Here is a 22808-nt window from a genome sequence, read left to right on the forward strand (position 1 = left end):
TGCCTGGCTTCCTACATTGTCTGTGTAGGCTTCACAAACCGAAATGGGACAGAGATGTATATTAAGAAAAATTAAGAGAACATGATTGCAAAAACCTGGAGGAAAGCTTATGGATCACTTGCAGTTTCTGAAAATAACATTTTTTCCTTTCTTTGTGCTGCCATGTGACACGTAAGTACCAGTGTCCCTCGAAGGCTCTGGGCCCTTGGTCGTAAGTGTTGAGATCATCTCAGTTAAATGCATGGCAGGGGCAGCACAGCCTATGGGGTGGGCAGCAGGCCTTACCCAGCCCCACCTGCAGGAGCCTTTCTGGACAGAAAGGCAGAGAAGAGAGGCAAGCTTGTGGTCTGTCATGCTTACATCACTTCCCATCAGTCATGAAAAACTTCCTAGTAAAAACACTGAAAAAGGTCAAAAATTTCTAGTCCAGGGAAAAACTTGTCCTCTCTCCCTCCCAAACTGGGATTTCATGGTCTTCAAATTTTGTTGTCAGATTTGCCATTAAAGCTCTTGAATGTTACCACAAATACTCTTTCCATTAACTTCACACATGAACAAACACTTCAGGACTTTTCCATTTGCATGTGTGCATCGTTATGCAGACAGTGATGTTTCAGACTACCCCCCATTTCATGATATTTTAATTAATTGTTTCCTGCTTGCCAGCACTGTGTGACAATCATTCAATGTTAGTTTTATATTTTGCACAAACCTTGCTGTAAATAGTCCTTCAGCATCTACATGAAGAATGTAAATGTTGTCCTAATTTCCAGCATCATTTAAATGCCCACATAACAGCTATCCTTGTGAAAGCAAATTGAGTCTGTCACGTCATCTTCTATGGAAGCCTAATTCTTGGTAACAAAAGATATTGCAGCTGACAGATGGAGCTGCACACTACATAATTAAGTCTCCAGTGTATGTCAGCTGTAGCCTTTCAGACACCATTAGTCTGACCAGTGCAGCCATTTAGGTACTCAAAAAAAAAAATATTAAAATTCCCTTGGGTAGACCTGAAGGTTTTCTGTGAAAACTGAGCACCAAAATGTGCTAAAGTGAACAAAATAGGATCATGTTCGTTGCCAGACCTTCCAGTGATAAAATTTGATACGACTCTTTAAATCCTCACTTTACTTCCTTTTCCTTTGCATTTATTATGTCCTGAGTGTAGCTAAGCATAAACTCTTCTCAGTAGGGAGGCTCATGGAGTCACTGGATGGAAAATACATTTTCTTTAGAAAACTAGCTCCGGGAACCCCCAGCTGTGCAGAAGATGCAATTGTGTTAGGTTTGTAATGGTAGATTGTAAAACTTAGGAAAAACTACAAAACAACAGAAAACTTTAAGGGAAGAAAAGATGCGCTTAGCGGTGCAGTGCATGCAGAATGAAAGGAGAACCAGGCACCCTGCGATCCGATCTCACTATCTGTTGTGCTCAGGGATTGCTGTGTTCAGGGCTTTTCTTCCTGCAGTCACAAAGATAAAAACAGGAGGTTTTTCAGTAAGCTGTTCCACTGCTCTGCTGATAAATGGTGGCACATCTCGCAGCACTGCCTCTGAGTACGTGAGCTGCCCTGGCCTGCAGGAATACCTGAGGAATACCAGATCTCTGTTTTTTCCTGTTACTCCAGTGTTTCTAATTTGTTCCTTTTTCTTTCCTTCCTTGGAATACATATAGCAGTTTCCTGAAAGGCATTACTGACAACAGCAAAAGCAGCTCTCAGAATACAACTGCTCGTTCGTGTTCCTCCTTGCTTTTTGGAGCGCCTTGTGTAGTTAAAGACAGGTTCCATGCTGTGTGTATCGTTCTAGTTATTAAGGAAGGTTAATTTGGAAGCTTTAATTAAATGACTGGCAGAGAGGCACAGGACTGTACTCTTAAAGGTCTGCCCATAAGAAGTGCACAGTGGTACAGCCTTCCCCTGCAGCTCGGAGCTGGGAGGGTCTGTCCCTGCAGTCCTCCTGGTCAGCAGCCTTTGTCATGTGCTGTTTCCCCAGAGAGATGCACTCTCGGCTTTGCTCTATGGCTTATATTAGGTAGGTTTGACTTTAAGAAATAATCCTTGCTTTGAACAGAAGAGTGAATCTGTCTCATTCTGGCAACTGCTCTTGATGGTGAATTTGCACTCTGCCCTACGTCTTTCAGGCTGCCCACTCTAATCTGGCATAGATGTACAAAACTAGTTAGAAGACTCAGCTTTCTCATCCCATTTCCATGCTCTCCCACAACATAACCAAGTTACAACACTATCCTCAGGCAAAATGCATTACGGAGAGTGCCATTACTCAATAAACCACACGTGGGGGCACGCAGGAGAAATTTTTCCTTGCGATCACCTGAGGAATAAGATGACAAAAATCCCAATTTCATCAGTCAGACTTCACATGCTCTTTTCCCCTGGCCCATGCCATTAGATGCTAATGTGGCACTGCTGGCAGAAGGGGCTGCTTTGGTTCTCATGTGGTGGTATAAGGCAGGAGGAACCTCTAGCTAAAAGCTGTGATGGCTGTGATACATCAGGTGCAAGACCTGGAGAGAGCAAAGGGTCTTATCTCATACACTAAATTTTCAGCAATTAACAACTGTAAAGGCAATTGTGATATTTTATAGGCCATCCTTCCTACAACTGTGGAAAATGGAAGTTAATGGAAATACACTTGATAATACTTGCTGGCTGAAGGGCTTACATTAGTGATCCAGTACCTCCAAATGCACACTTAGGTAATAATGCAGTGGATGAATCAGGGAGGAATGAGATTTTTTCAGGGAAATAATAAACACGTTTCTCTCTCACCAAGTTCAGCAGGTATACTACTGCTGTTCATATAGCCAAGCCTTTTGTTGCAGAGATGAAGTGCTGCGTATAAACTTGTTCATTACCAGCAACCTGACAAACACTGAGCTAATATCATGTCAACAATCAGCTGGGGATAATGCATTTCCTCTCCTCCTAATAGATTTCCTTCTTACGTATAAGCAATACTAAATATTACGGTGGGGAAAAAAGGCAGAGGAAGAATGTCTGCTCTCTGTGATATGCACTTCTTTTGATTTGAAATACTAGGGACAGCGAGGATTAATTTGTTTGGGGATTATCTACTCACAGAAAGAAACTTGCTGACCACTCAAGTGAGTGGCTGCTGCTGGTGTTTGCTGCACTTTTGTCCAGCGGTCACCGCTCTGTTCGGTGAAATCATCACATCCAGAGGTGGGGAGAGAAGGCTTCATCACAGCTGCTGTTGCCCTGTTGCAGGTCTGTTAGCAGTGCTCAGAGAGGTGTGTCGGTCAGATCTGCCGCGTTCACTGACCAAATTGAGGGCTTTGTTCTTTTTTCCTATGGGAAACCACATTACTACTACCAGGCAGGTTTGCTGTCCAGACAAACTCATCCTCAGAAAAGGCTCAGTGCATCTTCAGCACAACGTAGCACTTAACGGCACATGTATAATTATGTTTTATAAAGATTTTATAAAGATTTTATAAGAATAGTCTGAACGATACTAATGATGTGTGAGCATAGGTGGCAAGACGAGATTTATGTTTCAGGCAATTACATTTTACAAGCTGAAGTAGAGAACAAAGGTAATTAACAAGAATAATGAAAGCACTACCTTGCCATAAATCACTGTTAAAAAGAGTAAATAATAGAAGACAAAGGGATTATGAGTCAAGTTCAGTCATTATTCATCGATTTTAGAGTAGGAGGGTGAGTTTAATTAGTGAAATGGCATAGCAATTGTTTGGGGCTTCTCAAATAATTTTGATGCTCTTCTATCAGGGGAACAAACATCTGATCAAATGCAGATGACAGTGATTGTCTCCTCCACATTCCTGATCAGTGCAGGAAATTTCACTTCACCCTCCTTTTAATGAAGCAAATGGAGCTATTAGTAAGCATGCTGGAATGAGGAATTTTGCGGGTGAGGGTGGCAGTCTCCCTGCTTTGTGAAGGAAAGTGCACCTGCTTCTCCAGCAGTTCCAGTTCCCTATGAATTGCTTAGTTCCAGTTTTTTATCTGCCAGGCTTCGTGGATCAGAGAGCAAATCAGCCTCCGCTGGGAGAACTCTTATCTATTAATTGCTTTTTCCTTTCCTTATCCTGAGAGAAGCTATTTCTCACGCTGAGCTACGGGAAGTTGATGCTGAAATGTTCTAACTGCAGATGTTACTGGGGCACAACCGTGAGATGGAGGCACATGGGCTCTTTGTGGCAGTGCAGGCACAGCACTAGCATCTTCTCCAGGTGATTTCTTTACATGTCTCAAGGAAGCAGCTTCACCTTCAGCTGGTTTTACCCTTTCTCCCCATTCTGTTAAGTCTTACAAGAGGTGAGAGAAGTAACCATATCTCTTCCTGCAAGTGCCTTTTGTAGAGTGGAAACATTTGACCTTCACAACACATGAGATCACAGCAGGTGACGGGTGGACTCACCATGGCTTTTTCTTTTTTTTTTGTGGGAATTACTTAGCTTAGTCCTGGCAGCATAAACGGTCCAGCATCCTCAAAGGCTATCAGAACCTAGGACTGGCTGTGTGCTATGTGTTTCTTGCTCTCAGAGGAATATCATGTTAGTTTGTTCCCTTTCTCTAAGCAGAGATTCATTCTCAGTGTATGGAAGAGGGAGATGTAAGGCTGTTCCTCTGCCTGTGTTTTGCATCTTGCTTTTACACGTGATGCCCTTTGAACAGATCAGTGTTAACTAGATACTAGAAGTCTCTGTCATAGGAAAACCTTACAATCCATCTTCTGCTGTGAGCTGTTGGCCATGGCACTTGGACACCATGCTTGATAAGCATGATGTAACAGCTTAGAAAGCAGAGCATTAGCAGATGTCTCACTGCTTAGCACAGGCACTGCAGTGTGATGTGACAGGCTCAGCCGTCCTGATCAGGGACGTGAGCTGTTCTGAGTTATCCCTCAGTGAGTTCTCCTTCATCTTCAGTGTTGTAGGAGAAAGAAGGCACTGTTTTCCCTGGACTCTTTATAATATAGGTTGTGAGGAAAAAGGTGAAAAATTGTGAAAAAAGAAATAACATGACAAATGCTTGTTCAACACAGAGAAAATGGAAACAGATGTGTCTAAGTCCAAAAATTAGCAGTGTGTACTTGGGAATAAGCCCCAAATGTTGAAGCTTGGTGGGACGGAGACACAGAGACATCGGAGGAAGCCACATACCATATAGTTCAGCTACAGATTTTCCCACAGATAAACAAAACATTTAGCAAAGCTTCTAAGCGTTGTATCCTAAGATTTTAACCGATGCAAAGGCTTCTTTGGAAGTTGTTCTTTATTCTAGTTACACTACGCAGGGCAGAGAGAATAAGGGCTGAAAACACAGCGGAGTGGTGAGAGGGCTCTTTCAGCCTGCTAGCCTGGGCTGCAATTTTGACTGACTTCCCAGAGTAAGGAATAAGCTGGTTGCCACTTGTAGACACATCTGATTTCTCATTGCCAAGAGGACATGCTGCCGTTCTGATAAGGAAGAGTAACGCCAAGTTGTTTCTCCATTCCCAGAACACAAATCCATTTTTGCAGGCTGTTAGCCAGATTATGATATGAATCAATATTGCCTCTGTAGTTATCCCCAGTTGAAGGCCGTTTCATTTGCACTTGGTATTTGTCTATTCTGGTTTAGTGTGAAGCAGGCGGGGGATTTCTTTGCACTGCTGAAGAATTGCTACAAGGCATCATGAGAGAAAGCTGTTTTATTGCAGGGTGAAAATCAGAAACATACGCAGTCTGTTTTGTAGAGCATTAGGGCATCCTTTGACTGAAAAGTACCATAATGAGAAATGGACTATTAACTGTTATTCATGGTTACGTATGCAAAGCTTGTGAGCCAAGTTTAATTAAATTCAATGAAGACATATGCAATAAAAATGAACAATTAGCAGCAGTGAGGGGTTCTGATCTGAATCTGTGAAGGCTTTCTTCATCCCTGTTGTATAGTGAGAAATGAAAAGAGTACTTCATCTCAACTCTGACCTGTATAGAAACAGAAAGCTCTGTATTGCCCAACTGCAAGGGGGTAAACTCTGTTTCCTTGTCTTTGTCCTTGATTATACGCTCAGCATAACTGCCTAGCTTACCAGTTTACCTTCAGGTACTGACAAAATGCTGTGTGTCACACAGAGAACACGTCTTATAAATGTAAAAGGTTACGATACGGATCGTAACGAACTCTTACAGGAGGCCTGCTGCTCTGTGCAAACAATAGCCAGTAGCTAGCCAGTGTTCTAGCACAGTCCGTGCTGCTGGTGGGGATGAGTGCTAAGTAATGCTGCAGGGGTGCACTGCTGAGTTAAAGATGCTTGTTCAGTGTTCCAGGTTCTCTGTGCTGTGTCATCTCTGGTGATGCTGTGTTAACAGTGTAGATCCCTGTGAGAAGGCTTGATGTTTTCGCATGCACCAGTGAGAAATGAGCAAGGAGAGTTTGTACAGGATAAATGGTGGATCTTTGCTGGTCTGGCTCATTTTTACTGGAATGGGTCTGGGAGGAAATCATATGAAACATAGTGCAAGGAAATCTGAGCTGATGTGTAACTTTTGAGAAGTAGTGGGAGCCCAGCAGAGGCTGCGTAACCCTTCGCAGGCCAAGTCCCAGGTAAGGATTTGTTCTTGGGCTTTCTCCGTGTGCTAAGCTGGCACACAGTGCTATGCACAAAAAGGAAAATGTGAAAGGTTAGCAGTGCTTCTTAGAGTCTCAACTTGGACAAAGAGTTTTGAGAGCTCAGTTTTTCTTGCAAAGGGATCAGTACAACTTCACTTGTACTGCAGATAGCACCTGTCCTCCAACTTGCATAAACCAGCATGAAGTTGGTGAGAACCTTGCACTGAGAGTTTTGTTGGTAAAATGGGAATGGGACGATGTCTGAGCAGCATCAAATGGGTACGGCCAGCGTGGGGACAGAGCATCATCGCTCAGCAAACCAGACTACCCATGTAGCCTCAGGTGATAGCTTCCTATGGAATACGCTCTTGCAGTACTGATAATGTTGTGTTCTCTGTAAAGATGTGAGGTCTGAATGCAGGTGCAGTGAGTACTCAGAATTTCAGACTTTCCTCACGTTCACCTCCCTCTCTTTGTATTTAGGCCTGGGGAGTCAAGCAGAGCTACCTTTTAAAGATGCCATTGAAAATTGGGGATGGGAGAAAAGTCTTCAAAGGCTGTTGTGGGCGTGGAGAGGGATGGGGATTTCTAACGGGATTTAATGGAGCTGGGAGCTGAGTTATTTAAGACTAGAGCAAAGATCCTTTGTATTGACAATTCGCTGTATGAGCCATAAACTCTTCACTCTGCGCATATAAAAGATGAAAGGACCAATTACTTATTGAGGCATTAAACACCCAGGGGACAAGGACTCCTGTCTGGCAATAGTAAACATATCGACTGAAACCTATTTGAATTTCAAATTGCCAAATGTCCTGATTTTTGAAAAGCTTCCTATGATAACCAAGGTCTGGAAAGTCAATTGAAACTTAATTCTCCCCGATATCTCATGGGGATAAAGTACATGAATCCGGACAGATTCAATTATTTAATTTTAATGAAAAAATAGATAGCTGCTTTATAATTTCCTTACAGAGCAGTAGATGGGAGTTCAGCTCCTTTTTCTCAGATGTTATCCCAGGATAAATGACAGCTGAGGTCTGCCAAATACAGGTTGCTGGGAGGTTAATGTCCAAGGATTTTCTGTTCCCCATTGTCCCTCGGTCGCCCTTCACGATGTCAGGCTGATTGCCAGGCTGATGTGTGTGCTCTGCCTGCAGGTGGTGCAGATGCTATGGATAAAGCATTACCCAGGGGATCTGTTACAGAGTGCTCTACATCCACATGTTGCAGAAGAACGTTTGCTGTCTCATCCATTGGAAAGACTCTCCCAGAGCAAAGCAGCCACAGGTCAGTGCTGCTGCTCTCTGCAGGGTGCGGGAAGGTACTGTGTGACTGCTCTGAGGACAAAGTGAGAGCAACTCGGGGGAAAAAGCCTCTCAGATCCTGCTCCTCTATTTCGGGTGGCAGAACAAGGTTCTGTTTGGAAATGCCCCTAGTGCCAGCAGAGGAGCTTGGGTGCTCTGGGAGTGATGTGAGCCCCACGTGATTTGCCTCAAATCATCTTTCACTGCTCTTGCTACATTCATTACTAAGATAATTCATTGTGATTAACGCCATTAATGTGAGTAGCAGTGGAGTTAGTATTTCTCTGTATTTCACAGCATTGCTTTAAAATTTGACTCCATGGGACACCATGGAAACAATTAGTGCAATGTAATCATGGGTATTTACTATTCAATACGTTTTCCTTTTGTTTTCATCATAATGCTGTATACAGAACAAGATACACAGCAAAAGCAGGGTTGTTATCAACACCTCAGAGGAGTTCATCCTCCTCTTTGTATGCTCTGCACACATAGAGTGAACATCCATAATCGTAACAGTTGACTGCATGTGTACTGAGGGGCAGAAGAGACACCTCCTTCTGTGTGCTGTCCTTGACCTTGGCATAATAAGGTTTTTATCAGATACAGTCAACAGGAACACCACACACTGCTTCTGGCTGAGTAAAACTGCTGCTTGCTGATGCTTTTGTTTTAATAGGTCCGTGCTAAATAAGACAGGATGAGTTGCTGCATGTAAGATACATTCAGCTGGTTATGAAAGAGATTTCGTATCTCTGCCTTTGTCTCCAGTGGTTTCTGTTGGGATTCCCATCATGCAGTCATTTTTCTGTATTCTGTTTTCTCACTGGTCTACAGTCATAAATGAAGGCATGCATTCATCACCACAGCAGCTTTAAATATCAAATGCTTGATGAATTTACTCTCAGATGGCCGGAAGCAATACTGTGATTGCAGCGTTTTATAATCATCAAGACTTGTTTCTCTAAGCTGAATTAATTTGCATGAGCAATGAGTTATTAGAAAAGTTGCTGGTAACTGGCGCGTACGAGCAAATAGTGGGAGAACTACTGCAGACTGTGCCTTCCTTGGGGAAACTCAGCTTTGCAAAATGTTTTGAACCAGTGGGTGAAGAATTGTATCTGGGGGCAAAGGTTTAAAATAGAAACAAGGAATGCAAGCCTCTGTGGTCACATCTGTGGAGTCAGGCTCCCCCTGTGGCCAGACAGAGCATTCCCATGTTTCTACCAGCACCCATCTCCAGCTATGGCCTTACTTTGCAGTAAATCCAGCACTGGAGTTTGAAATGCCTGTCAAAAATACAAAGAAAGCATTGCTCTTGTGTAAACTCAACCTGTCACTTAGGTGCGCTCAAGAATTCTTGATGAGTTAATTGTGTACCAGCAGATGAGATATTCTGTCCCCCTTCTTGCGACATCTAGGCTCTATATTCTGCCTGCTGACTCAATCAGTAGGAGTAAATGTCATGCTCACCCTTCTGCGATCCCAGTGTTTACATCAAGGCGGGTTGGTGGCATACAGATCTGGATGGATGATTGGGCTGGCATTTGTTCTCGTGGCTTCTTTTTAAGGAGTTTGAAGGTTTCTCTCTTGGGACCGAGGGGCAACATCTGTGTCTGCAGCAGGATCTCCAGCTTTTCTTTTTCTGTGAAGGTGCTTAACCGCTTCTGTTAATTACCTTAAGTGGAGGGCAGTGTTTACATTTTCCAGTTTCAGTGAGGTTTCTCCATCTCATTGTGGTATTCATTGCTGTATTAATTGCTTATGTACAAAAGCTTGTGGCATTGTGCAGAACACTAATAACAGGTCTTAATGACTGTGTACCTCCCTCTCCTTTTCCAGTCTGTGCCTTATTGATGTTTTCATTAAGCAGGCCAAGCAGGCTGGATGCACATACCAAAATGTCTGCTTTGCATCAGAGAGAAAGACAAATCCTTAAAGAAATTGGATGTGGGAGGATGCCAGGCAGCGAGCTCAACGGGACAAATAAAAACACTCTGAATAATCACGTTGGAACTTCTGATCAGGAAAGATGGCAGAAGGAAAGACTGTGTATTACTAGAGTTTCCAGAAAATTCTTCCTAGATTATAAGTGGGCTGGGAGGAAGGTGATGTGGGAAGTCTCCTGGCAGAGCTGGGCGAACAGCTTTGGGTGTTGAAATACGGCGGGATGACCTGCTAGCTTAAGGGCTCGTGTAGCCTTTCTGAAATGGTTTACCAGTCATATTTTGTCATGTCCGCTGCTGTGATGATTTTTAATAATTCCAAAGAAGGGGAAAAGCCATAGGAGAAGAGAGTTTGCTATCAGAACCTCTTGTGGTGGGAGACGGAGTGACGCAGAATGACATTTAGCAGGTGGATCTGTCACAGATGAGACTTCCTACAGCCAGGAACAGCAGTCCTTCTGATACTTGCCCTTCTGGAAAGCACTGTTGCTGTTTCTTGAGGTGGTGGGAATGATAAGAGTGCTGTGAGACCCTGAGTGGTTGTGTCTACACGTGGTGGAACTTAATGATTCCCCATGAATGGAGCTGATTGCTCAAGGCCAGATCCCAGCAGGCGAAGTAGGAAGGGGGGGAATGGAGACTTAAAGGCATGGTTGGAGTCAGAAACCCAGTGAGCCTTGTGTCCTTAGCAATGGGGAGATCTTGTGCTGATCAGAGATCCTCTGTCAGTAGAGTGAAACCATTTTATTTCATCTGAGCATCCGGACCAGGAACTGAATACCACTGAGAACAAAGCCAGGCCCTTCAGTGAGATGTAGAGAAGTGGCTGCAGGTTCTGAGAGTCCCAAGATGTTAAAGCCTCAAATTGCAAATATAAAATAAGGCTATTTTAGGTCAATTTTAGTCATTCTCAAAATGCATTAATTATGTTTTTTTCTAATGCTAGGCCTGTGCATTTTGACTTCTGTTGCCAGGGGAACTTGGCTGTATCAGTGGAAAGATATGAAAAATAGCGCTAATGAACCCAAGTTACTTCTGAAGTGTTCAGAGTAGAGGACAGCATGGTGGATGTGCAAATTTCTGTTGGAATTCACTTGGAGGACCTGAACAGCTTGCAAAGCCTCCAAACAAAACTTGTTATTCTGACAGCTTTAACATGGACCTTCTCTTTCTAGCTGTTTGCATGTATATTTCTCTCTGTATATTTGTATACACATGAATTTATCCTTGGTTCATGCTGCCTCACATAAAAAGACACAATTCCTTTGTCTCCTAAATTGGAGACACTGCCATCCGAGTTTTTGTTCCCTCCTCAAGCTCTGGGGATGGTCTGTGCAAAAGGCACAGTGACAGTGATGCTTTTCTTCACACTTTTCTTCTCACCTTGGGAATTTTGTCAGGTGCTACTTCAGAGGTATTTCATTCATTGGATTCACGAATTATATTCAACCTTTATTTGCCCGTTCATCAGATCACCCTCTATTTTGTTATTCCTTTGAGAGAATCCAGCGTGAATTGGAATTTATGAACTATCAGTGTCTCCCATGCTCACTAAATATGCCAGCACTCCACCAAACCTGATGGATGAGCATGAGTAATAACTTGGCATTTTGTAGAGCTTTTCATTTCAAAGCCCTTCTCAGTGGAAGTATAATTATCTCCATACGGCAGAGGAGGAGTGGAGGCACAAAGCTGCTCAGATCAGGAAAGCATCCAGGTCTCCTAAGATCTCCCTTCAGTGCCTTGACACTGCCTTCACTGCTGACCCGAACCCGGCTCTTTGCGGTTGTTCCACCTTTCTCTCTTCATTCCAGGGGGGTGCTGGGGGTGCTGGGGAGAAGGCAGTGAGTTTGTACCTTTTCAGTGTCACGAATAGCATTTCCAATACAGGTTGGTCAGAGCTCTGTAAAGATAATTGAGTTTCAGTTTATATTCAGAATAATAACTTAAATGGTAGTAAGTGTGTTCATTGATATTTAATTTGGTGTGGCTAATTTACTCACTGTTAGTGAGCTGCCTGGGTATTTCTTATCGCCTTCACGTGTTATCTGAATCTTGTTGCACATTTGTTCTGTAGCCATGTAACTATGAGTTAATTGCATGGCAACTGAATTTATGCTCTGGTTTGGAAGGACTTCTCCTCACTCAGATAAGCGATAGACAATTATGATGTTCCTTCTTTAATTAATATAAATTAAGGGGTTATTTGACTGATCTTGTGTGCAGATTTGGGGAGCTGCAGATTGCTGCTCGAGCCAAGCTGAGCTCTCACCACTCCCAGTGTCATCAGTGCTGCTCTGTAGATGTCAGGGATTTTGCATGGGAAAATACTGTCTCTCTGTAACAGGGAATGACATGTATGTAACATTAAACGTTTGCCCATCGTGGCACTTGCTGTGTTTCATCATGCCTTAGAGAGGAGCATGCCGGTGTGCTGTGACCTATTTACAGCAAATGCAAGTCAATATCTATTAACTTCTCCCCGTTCTTTCAGTCAATACTTTGTCCTTAAAGCAGTTGTTTTTCTTCGCCAGCTGCACAGCTCACGATCACAGAGGAATTTTTCTCACCTCCTTCCCCCAGCACTTTTTCCCATTAATATGGTCAAGCGATGTTCATTTAAAACACACCTGAGACATGGAAGATAAGTGCAGGATGGAGACAGCCACCTGGCACTATGGCTTTCTCAGCTCTCTTTTGCCGGATGAACGCTGATTTTCACACATTTATTTCTTCCCAGTGCCTTGGGTAGGGGCAGGGCAGGAGGATGCTTTGCTGGAGCACAGCTGAAGGCGCAGCATGGAGCACTAACTGCCCCCCCACTGTTGCTGGAGAAATGCCTCCAAGAGTTAACAGAATTAATTAAAAACTCTGTCATATAATTAAAACTCCCATTTGACCCACATCATCTCCTGTGCTGTAGAGAAGGAGACAGTGCTTGCTGGCAGCCACCCGCTGCTGCATCCTGCTGTCCTCTGGCACTGTGCGAGTTGGACACAAAGGTGCCTCTGCTCCATGGGGCTTTGTTGGCTTTGGGCTGAGTTGGGCTTTGTTGCTTTGTTTACAGTGAATGCATTTCTAACTTCGGTGTGCAAATGGAGATGCTGCTGTCGGGGTTCAGCCCACGGGAGTGTGGTACGGCTGCAAAGAAGAGCATGGACTCAAAGTGTCACTGTGCAGTGCGGCTGCTGAGACTGTGGGGTGAAAGCATGCTGGATTGGAGGTGCTGGGAGAAAGCACAAGCAGTCCTTCAAGGTACTTAAATAACGTTTCAGGACTCAAGTGAAATGCTCTTGTTAGGCCCTCTGGAGGAGAAATTGACATGTGATTTTTGTGCCACCTGCAAAATTAAAAGAAAATGCTGTTGGCTGCTGCATTGTCTCCTGAAAGGCAGAGGGACTGGCAGAAATGTAATTAAATTACCTGCAGCATTCATCTGTTGTCATAGCAGCCCTTGCAGTGAATACAACAATAATTTCATCTACAGCTTAGCTTAATGCAGCCTCACCTAGACCAGCCTGTAGGCAATTTTTTTATTCCGTATCTGGCAGAGAAATAATTCAAGAGTTCCCAATTCAGTTTCACCAACTGTAGTGTATTTCAGTGCACAGTCACAAATTATGCATTTGCTGCATTACTCCAGCATCATATAGCCATGACCATTACCTATGGGTGCTCTTGTGTGATTCAGAGATCAGATTAGGTGCCTATAATCTTCTTACAGCCTTAAAAATTCCAGTATCACTGCATCATCTTATATAGTAATATAAGTTATTATTACTGTATTATAGTAATGAAAGCACAATACAGTGTTATTCTGTCTTGACTAAGTCCAAGAAGACCTAACTCTGCTGTAAACCTTTGCCAAGTAGCACATTTCTAACTGAGATGTTATTGATGGACCTAGGTGTAGTGGCTCCACACATCTCCTGTCTGCCCTTCAGTAAATGCAGAATGAGCTCCATGGCTCAGCTCAGTGTCCCATAGGTAGGCAGTTCCCTTTGCTGTGCTTGGCAGAGATGGGCCAGCAGAATGTCTCTACAGAAAGGCTGAAGAATGGAGAGAACACCTAATCCCTAAAGGTGGAGCACCCATTAAGTCCAAGAAAGGGTAGTACTAATTTCCATTGATTACTCTGCTTTGGATACAGTGGATTTATCACTGTAAGAAATTTCAATAAAACTTGCTGATATTCTATTTTATTCTATTAAATAGTGTATTTACTATTTTCCTCTGTAAATGACAGCTATTTGCCACTTCTCTCTATTAGTCACACATTTCAGATATGTAGGAGTTACATTTCAAGGGAGCAATTAAAAACAAATACAAAATGGAAGAATAAGATAAATGAGACATAGAACATCTGCAAGAAATCAGATATATCTGGGAAATATCTCCTTCATTTTGTTTCTCTCCATTCCTGCTAGGCAGTTCTAGGGAGCTGAGGTTCATCCTATGACGACTTACTTTTATCTCACAGATTCAGGAATTCACAAGTTGAAGATTGTTTAAAATACCATGTGAAAAAGGCTACCCTGTGCATGGGTGAGATAAGCTGATTTGTAAGCTGAGGCTTTCCTTAGCCCGGTGCTTAGTGTATTCTTCCTTTGGGCATGCTCTGCTCAAAGCACTGAAGCTGTCTTTCTCTGGAGCAACTGTGCATAATAACCTCCTCAGGCTAAACAGTGCAAAAATGAGTTGTTGGAAGTTGCTTATGTGTTGTCCTTTTACTTTTCATCGTATAAATAGACCCAATAATAAATCTACATGCACGCTACCTCTTCTGTGATGCTCTCAGGAGCTTTACACAGGAGCATAAATAGTATTTGTTCCTGTTTTACAGATGAGGTAGGAGGGATGGCAGTAACAGAAGAGCACAGCTGAATCTCAAGATCTCGAGCAAGAATAGCAGCAGTTTGAGCATTTAAATATGCCTTTGCCATGCTGGAGCATTCCAAGCAGTGTGTGCTTCAAGTTTGGTAAGTATCAAGTAAATATCAGACTGTTCTTTTTTCAGATTGTACTAGATGTACTTTCTAGATGTACTAGACAGAGAGCAAGCAGGAGGGATACAGGTGAGCACTTGTCCACCTCTTGTACCTGAAATGGATCACTGTCATACATCAAATTTGCCTTTCTTGGGCTCAGATACAAATTGTTTCATTGGTCAACTCCAGTTCCCATTAAAGCCAAATATGATAAATTCAAAGCTTTAAATAATCACAAGTGCATCCAAGTGACCACAGGCCTGCAAGGTTACAAGGGCTTAACCACTGAGAAACCCTGCCTGACAGCCATCTGTTGGTACTTGCATTGTGAAGCTGAGAAAGATGCTCATTTACAAAATGAAAAAAGCTACTTACTCCACAAAAGTTTTGTTCTGGGTTTCATCAGAAATACTGCAAAGTCAGAAACAACAAAGTACCGCATGATTTAGCTGCTATGGCTCGTCTAACCTACAAATTACTAGTTTTCCTATGACTTGCATGTCACGTTCAAAATGCTCTGATTTCTGCTCCAGGGGACATGGCAGCTTTAAATCAATGAAACAGCCCACCCAGAGAGGCAGCAGCAGCAGCAGGGTTCTGTTGCAGCCTGCTCCAGGCTCCCTGGATGCTGCACTCATGTCCCATGGAGCTGACATGGCTGCAGCCCACGGGCTCTGAGCAGCCTCTTCTACTACAGAAGGAGCTGTAGGGCAAAAAGGAGAGATCGAGCCTCCCACATCTCTTTCTGCAGACAGATTCCTTGGCTGTTAGTTTCATATTGGAGGATTGGAAATGGAGATGATGTTGAAGGAGAGAAGCCATTGAAAAAGTATTGAATGCCACTAGTATTTCTGATCTGATGCAAAAATGAGGTCAGTTGTGAGGGAGTAAACTAAAGAAAGAAGGAAATTTAAAGATCCAATGGTAAATATACCGAAGGTGGTGGAACATAACAAGTTAATAAACTCAAAGGGATAATTTAATTCGACACCAAGAATATGTGTCTGTGTGCCCTACAGAGTAGGTAAGGATTTGACATGACAAGATGGGAAGGTTTTGTTATCCTCTTGTCTTGCTGGGATTTGCTTCAATTATGCCAAAGAATGTTACTTCATTCTTGCCCTAATAACACTGTAGAAGAAATTAAATTACTCATATGTAACAAAAGTGAACTGATTTTGACATCTCTTCGAGGCAAAACTCCCTCTGTGCTAGCTCCTAAGCACATTCTCCTTCACTTAAGGTCTCATGCATATGTATGATTATCACTCATAGTAAATATAAGCACTTTGCGAGAACACAAATTAACTGCAGAATGTAATGGAGGTTGCCAAGGGTATTTTTTATTGTTGACTGTAATACGAAGTCTACAATATGGGTACGATAATGAATGGGTCATGAAACATGCAGAAATAATCCCATCAAAGGATGCTGTGACATCAGAAACCACAACAGCAAAACTGATGTCACTAGAATCCCAAGCTACTTTTATTGAGCTTTTATTGCATTTCATTTTAAGAGAAGCTTCGGTTTGACTTGAAGGTTTTCTTTATATTTTTGTAACGCTTTGATTGGAGGAAGAAACAATTAAAGACAGTGGAGCTAAGAAAAAAATAATTCTATTTTTTAAGGCTGACAGACCTCAGCTTTTGGTTTCAGCTATATTAATAATAGTGGGTTGTCTTCAATCTGATTGCTTTTTCTTAGTGTTTGATTGTCTTTCATTATATTGGCTGCGTTTGGGGAAGTTTTTTATCATAAATTTAGCCTCCAGGAATAAACCTTCCAACCTTGCAACTAAAGTTGAATCCTGCATGGCACAGCCTATTGTCTCAACGATCTGCTGTTCCAGGCTTTCATTAGGAGGAAAATAACATGTCCCCGACTATGTAGCATTTAAAACAAGAAAAGCTTTATTTTTAAAACCCATTTCTTTTCCCAGCCTATTCTGAATACAGCTATCAACCTTTTGTTCTTTTGAGAAAACAACATTTTACCTGACCTTTTTCAGACTGATCTTTATTCGGATCCTCCCCCCCAGGACCTCAGTACCTCCACCCTCCAGGAGGCATTCTGCTGCTGCTGTGTCTTTAGGGCAGATGCACGACTTAACCTCCTGTGAACTGTTGTCCTAAACAGCAAAGGCCAGTTTTGAGATGGATTTTCCTGAACCGTTTTTCTGTCTTGAGCCTCAAGTCTTTTTATGAAGCAGGGATGGAGTTTTAGGAGGGAGCTGCTGAGCTTTCCATTTTAAACCAGCTAAAGAAGCAAGAAAGACTGGGAGATGAGTGGCAGGGAGCTGGACCAGCTCTGCATGCCTTTGGCTGACCATTGCAACACTCGGGCTGCACTGATGACCCAGGGAACAGGCAACAAATCCTCTTTAGGCTGTGATGGATCTCCCAGTGCACAGGGACACGCTGCCATCTCAGGCATGCCCTCGTTATAAGGAACAAATCCAAGAAAAGCAGTGAGCAGGTATATTGCAGGCATGGGAGGGTGTGGAGGAGGAAGGGAGCTAAACCTTCATTCCAAATGATGTTGTCCTCTCCATCTATGATTGAGTAGATGAGGAAAATGGAGACAGATGGCCCTGGTTTAACTTTAACCATGCTTTGCTGCAGTTCAGCATCACAAGCTGCTCTGCACAGCACGTCGCAGAAGTCAGCTTGGTGCTGAGAAATGGTGTGTGGGGGGAGGCACTGAGCCAGCAGAGAGCGAGCATTGAGGCCCAGCAGAGCATGGTGCTGGGTCAGAGCAGTGCACTCAGAGCTCCGCACATCCAAGAGCTTAGTGCTTCTGATGCAGCTCCCCAGTAATATGTCCAAATACCAAGCGTTTTAAAAGACATTCACAAAGTAGATGAAATATACAAACTAATAGAGAATGAAATTTCTGCTTATTTTACCCATCATCATCTTTGTTTCTAAAGCAAAATGAGCCTGGCACACAGACAACGGCAAACATAGCATTTTAATGACACTTAGAGCATCTCAGAGGACCATTCAAAGCAAGAAGAAAGTGGTGATGTCCTTAATGACAGCAGATGGTTTCTTCAAGGTGAATAATTTTATTGTTTATTGCCCGCTTTGTGTAGTGCAAGAAATGACATTTAAGAAGCTGCTCAAAGATATTGTTTCAATGCACAAAGAAAACATTTAGGACCCAAATTATCTATACCAGTGACTGTGTCATCACTAGAGCTTTAAGTCTGGCTTAGAGGTATGTAATGTACTGGCAGTAGGATTATCAGATGGTGGGCTTTCAGAAAACTGAACGTAGGGGTAAGGCGTGTGCTTGGAAAATGTGTTCCCTGCAGTGTTTTGCAATAAACACCCTTAAAATCAGGAAAGAAATGGGAAAAAAACAAACAAACAAACAAGCATACATATGTAGCTATCTGAGTTTTTGTGGTTAAGCAGCAGTAGAACGTGCCCAGTTTTAGCAGCTTGGTCAGTCAGTCACTTTGGTATCACTCACTGCTGCCATAGCGGTATTTTAAACTTGGTTGCCTGCAGCTTTGCTAAAGAAGCGTGTTAGAAGGCTAAGAGTGCACTGAACACCAAACATAACGTCTGCTTTGCTGTATTTTGCTGCTGGCAACGAAAGCCAAGGGTTGGGTGAACACTCAGCACTGGAACGCTGGTGAAAATACGGCCTGTGAGGAAACAAATATGTTATAAGAGTAGGTGATCTTGTGAAGCTTTTATTATGTACCTTTTTCATTTTGGGAGAAAATGAAATACCGTTTGAAAGCTTTCCTTTTCCAAGATCCAGGATGGGAGAAAAATATTGTATAATGCAATAGCACTTGAAAAGTGTTCTTAAATCTTCTGTAAGCTTGTGTTCAACATTTCATCTGGAGCAAAGATTTTAGTGCGTTCATATTTATTTGGGGAAGTCTTTCAGCTCATTTTCCGGGTTGTTTCTTTCTCCTTTTTCCTCTTCATATTCACATACTCCCTCCAATTCCTGCCTCAGCAGACATCTGTCACTTCTGCAGGGATCACACCGAAAAGAAATTTAAGTGTGACTTTTTCCCACAGGTAAAATACATATTGCTCACTAATGAAAACTGGTTTGAGACTGTACTTCGACTGTGCTCTGCCCAAAGCTATCTGCCACCCATAGCTTTGGCCATTTTCTTCTGATCTTGCAGTGGGATTTGAAGCCTGTAAGGGCAGGCATGTGCTTCTGGAGGGGAAGAAAAGGTCTCTGAAGGCAGAAGAAAGAAAACAGCTCTTTACAACTTGGTGGTTCAGGTTTGTTTCTTTCTTTTTTTCAAAGATACTCCTGGAAGGGTGGTGAAAAGGTCACAACAGAATTACAGGAGAAACTTGTCCAGAGATCACGGGCACAAGCTGTTTTCAGAGCAATTTTTCCAGACAAAACATAATCAAAGACAACAACAACATTTTGCCTTTTACAGGAAAGGCCATGTAGGATTTCAGTGCATCAGCTCAGCCTGGAGGACAAGAGGACACAGACCCTAAGAGCAAGGAGAGCCCTTCCCCGTCAGCTACTTGTGACTGCTCCATGGATGGTGGCACTGAGTGCAGTGGAGGTACAGCCTGGGATCCTGCCAAGATCTGATGCTACAAATTATATGTATTATTCCTTCCCTTGCTTCATTTGATATACGGTAAAAAGACAAACCTGAAAACAGAGAGGGGGGCTGAGGTATTTCGCAATATGAGCCATTTGTATTGCTGTATCAGAAGTAACTAATTAAGCTTGATGTAAGTAGCACAAGCTCTCTGTGCAGCTCTGTAATACCAGTTATCTGCCTCAGCAATTTCCAAAGCAATCATGGGCTTCTGTTGGTTGCCAAAGAATTTCTCTTGCTTGCAAATCAGCCTTCAGCTAATCCATCAGTGATTCCCGTGGCACAATGACTGGAACGATCGGATGAGCTCCGTGCCTTCTGGACGGGAGCAGGGATGAGGCTGCAGAGCAGTACAGCTGGTGATGATGCTCTCTTCTCCCAAAGCAGCTTTGCTGTGGGGTTGTGTTTGAGACATGGACCTTGGCTCATAGCGGGCAAGCTAAGGCAGGGCTTTGTTCTCTTGGGTGCAGATCAAAGAATTACAGGATGGCTTGGGTTGGAAGGGATCTTAGAGATGAAGCAGTTCCAAGCCCATGCCAGGGCAAGGTTGCCACCCACTAGAGCAGGCTGCTTTGGGCCCCATCCATATAGGATGGAAAAGCACACACTGCCTTTATTCTCTTTAACTGTTAAAACCATTTTTGTAATTGACTTACAACTGCATCATGTAAGAGTTTTAACATCATTGCAAATAATTATGACATATGATTAGATAAGCAGTTGAAAAGCTTGGAGGGAGAGGGGTGTGAATCATTGCATTTCTTAAAAGTGATCTCTCACTTAGTTTTGTGCTTTATTTATTATGATACTGTCCTTGACAACTTAATAAAATTTTTTTGGAAGGAAATCTTTTTAATTAGCTAACTTCTGGGGGCTTTTGCCATAATCTCTCAGACAGGGTTCCAAGGCAGAACTGGTAATTTAAACCACTGGACTTGGTTAATTCTATTGCTTTAGATCAGTTTCTAGCCTGAAAACTTGTGTGGCAGGAGCATGATAGTCTGTCTTTAAAAGGCTGAGGGAATTAAATCTCCCTGTCCTTCCTCTGAAGGGAAGGGCGCAGGTTTATGCCTTGCTGTGTTCCCTGACAAGAGATTACATCGAGCTGTAAGGAAGGGCCTGGGCTTCAGCCTTGTGTATACATTTCTTTTAAAGAAGTGGCAAATTAAAAGTAATGACTTGGGCATTGCATGTTTGCACTTTCTGCTGGCTGTAATAAATCTCCACACTGAACTGTCGGACGTGTTAAATCACCACAGAGGAGCTTGTCCTTGTTCTTGCTTCAGAGACAATAGGATTTTAACAAACAGTATCTTTGATTAGGTCCAGCAGAAAAACGAAGGCTAACGGAGTAGTTGGAGCTGTCAGGGATTCAGCCAGAATCCTTGCAAGTCACCGTAACAGCAGAAGTGCTCACAGGCACACCTGAAAACTGACAGCAGGCTTTGGTTGTTGGGATAGAACCCCTCAGACCCCACCAGACGCAGTCTGTTGAAAGCACTGAGGTGACGTGCTTCTGTTGCTTTTTCTTTCTTTCTTTTTTTTTTTTTTAAGTTACCTTTGTACAATTATCTAGGTTAGCTGGTGATTTAAGCCATATGTGCTGTGCATGGCTGCAGTCGTGCCTGCTGCTGCCAGGTCTGCAGGTTGGCTCCCGAGGGCTCCGTGCAGATGTCGAATGCAGACACACAGGTGTGCAGCTGTGCCATCCTGTCCTGAAATAGAAGTCTTGTCTTAGATATGATGACTTGAGTGTGGGTAGACAATATGATGAGAGCCCAGATAGATAACATGCTTATTTTAATAAGTGGAGTCCTGTTCCTTGGAAGAAGCAGCAGCAACTCACAAGAAAAGAACTAACTCAGGAAAATGAGACGTGACGGGCTGAGCCGGTGGATGAGCAGTGATGATAGATAGCACTGAAACAGATCTGCAAAATGCACTTGGACTTAATTTTAAAGATTCTTAATATTCTCATGAGATCTGTAAAAGTCTCCAGGATAGACTTTCCACCACTTAATATTATTATTTATGTTCTGGCCACAGACGAAAGGGCTGGAATAAGGGGCCAGTACTTCAAGTGAAAGAAATCCTCAAAATAAAAGCGAGCAAAGAAACCTGGGCTCTTTTGCTTTGGAATAATGACTGTCCCGATGGGATAATTAATTTCTCTTAGAGGAGCTCGTTATTTTTCAAAGATATTATACTTATGCAGATTTAACTGTAGAAATATTATATTGTTGTAATTTCTCCAGTGTGATGTAGCTCTAATTACTCACTGCTCAGAGCATGAAAAGGAAATAAAAGATGAACAGCACATTAATTCTTATTTTTAAAGCAAAGAAGAAAGATAAGTTTTAAAAGAAGAAAAGCAGAGCCTTGTCACAGGCGGGGAGCCCTGGTACAGCTCACACAGAGGATCTGCACCAGCACAGTTTCTCCCAGGGGGACGTTGCCATAGGTGAGCAACAGCCTGCAAAGAATGCTGGGGAAGATTTGCACAAGATACAGCAGGATGAAAGAAGCATGGCCTGCAGCACCTGCTACCGAGCACAAAGCCAACATGCTGTGCTTCTGTCACCTCTTTCTTGGGAACAGCTCAACCACTGCCACCTGCCCAAAGCACACACCTTACTGCAGCTGCCTGCATGAACTTAACACAGCAGGGAGAGCTCTGTGTAGCCCAGGCAATGCTGGAGCCAGTTTCCCCTGCAGTTTGTCCCACTGGAGTTGCAGTGTGCCTACAGCAAACCTCACTCTTGGACATGTCCACCTGTATTGCTGGGAAGAGCCTGCAGTGGTTGCAGTCCAAAGCAGCACCAAAACATCCATCCATCAAGTTAGCTCTAGGACAGCAATTATGGAGGGTTATTCATGTGCTGGTCATCGAGGTGTGATGGGATGCTGACAGCTCCCTGTGTTGACGAGAACTGCAGTGTCTGGTTGTCAGATTTAGGGAAATGAGATGCACTTTGGGCCAGGATTTCCAAATTTGCCATCTTACTTTCACATAATGAGCATCAAAAGATTCTTCATGGGAATAGTTCTTTTCTCTCTCAGCCACGCAACCTTTAAAAATACTGCTGCTACCAATGGAGCTTTCCCTCAGCACTTGAGCACTTTCTGCTCTGGTCTCCTGCACAGCCATCCCAGGTGCAGGTCCTGAGGGTACAGGACTGAACAAAAGCAGAATGAGCTCTGCCAGCTGCCTACCTTGCTTCTGACCGATTGCCTCCATCCTCCTCCACCACCAAGAAGGGAGATGATTGAATTGCTGCCCAGCTTCTTTGTCATGTGCCTCAGCATCCCACCAAGCATAGGCACAAGGCCATGTAGCTTCCATCACCTGC

The 22808-nt window shown here is 43.2% G+C and overlaps 1 protein-coding gene across 7 annotated transcripts in view; it reads left to right on the plus strand.

Moving 5' to 3' along the window:
- The window catches only part of GALNT9 (polypeptide N-acetylgalactosaminyltransferase 9), a 230371-nt gene that overhangs the window by 185153 nt on the left and 22410 nt on the right, over positions 1-22808 (plus strand). For 2 of the 7 annotated variants that reach the window (XR_004161565.1, XR_004161569.1), the window contains 6 exons: positions 7772-7901; positions 12932-13119; positions 14708-14843; positions 17785-17912; positions 18899-19114; positions 19282-19416. The gene's annotated coding sequence lies outside the window, so the exon portion shown is untranslated. Of the gene's footprint in view, positions 1-7771; positions 7902-12931; positions 13120-14707; positions 14844-16893; positions 17731-17784; positions 17913-18898; positions 19115-19281; positions 19417-20781; positions 20984-22808 lie in introns of those variants that run through there. The other 5 variants (XR_004161567.1, XR_004161564.1, XR_004161563.1 and 2 more) reach the window with 5 other exon arrangements.

This window comes from Meleagris gallopavo, chromosome 17 (genome assembly GCF_000146605.3).
Source record: "Meleagris gallopavo isolate NT-WF06-2002-E0010 breed Aviagen turkey brand Nicholas breeding stock chromosome 17, Turkey_5.1, whole genome shotgun sequence".
Taxonomy (NCBI): Eukaryota; Metazoa; Chordata; class Aves; order Galliformes; family Phasianidae; genus Meleagris; species Meleagris gallopavo.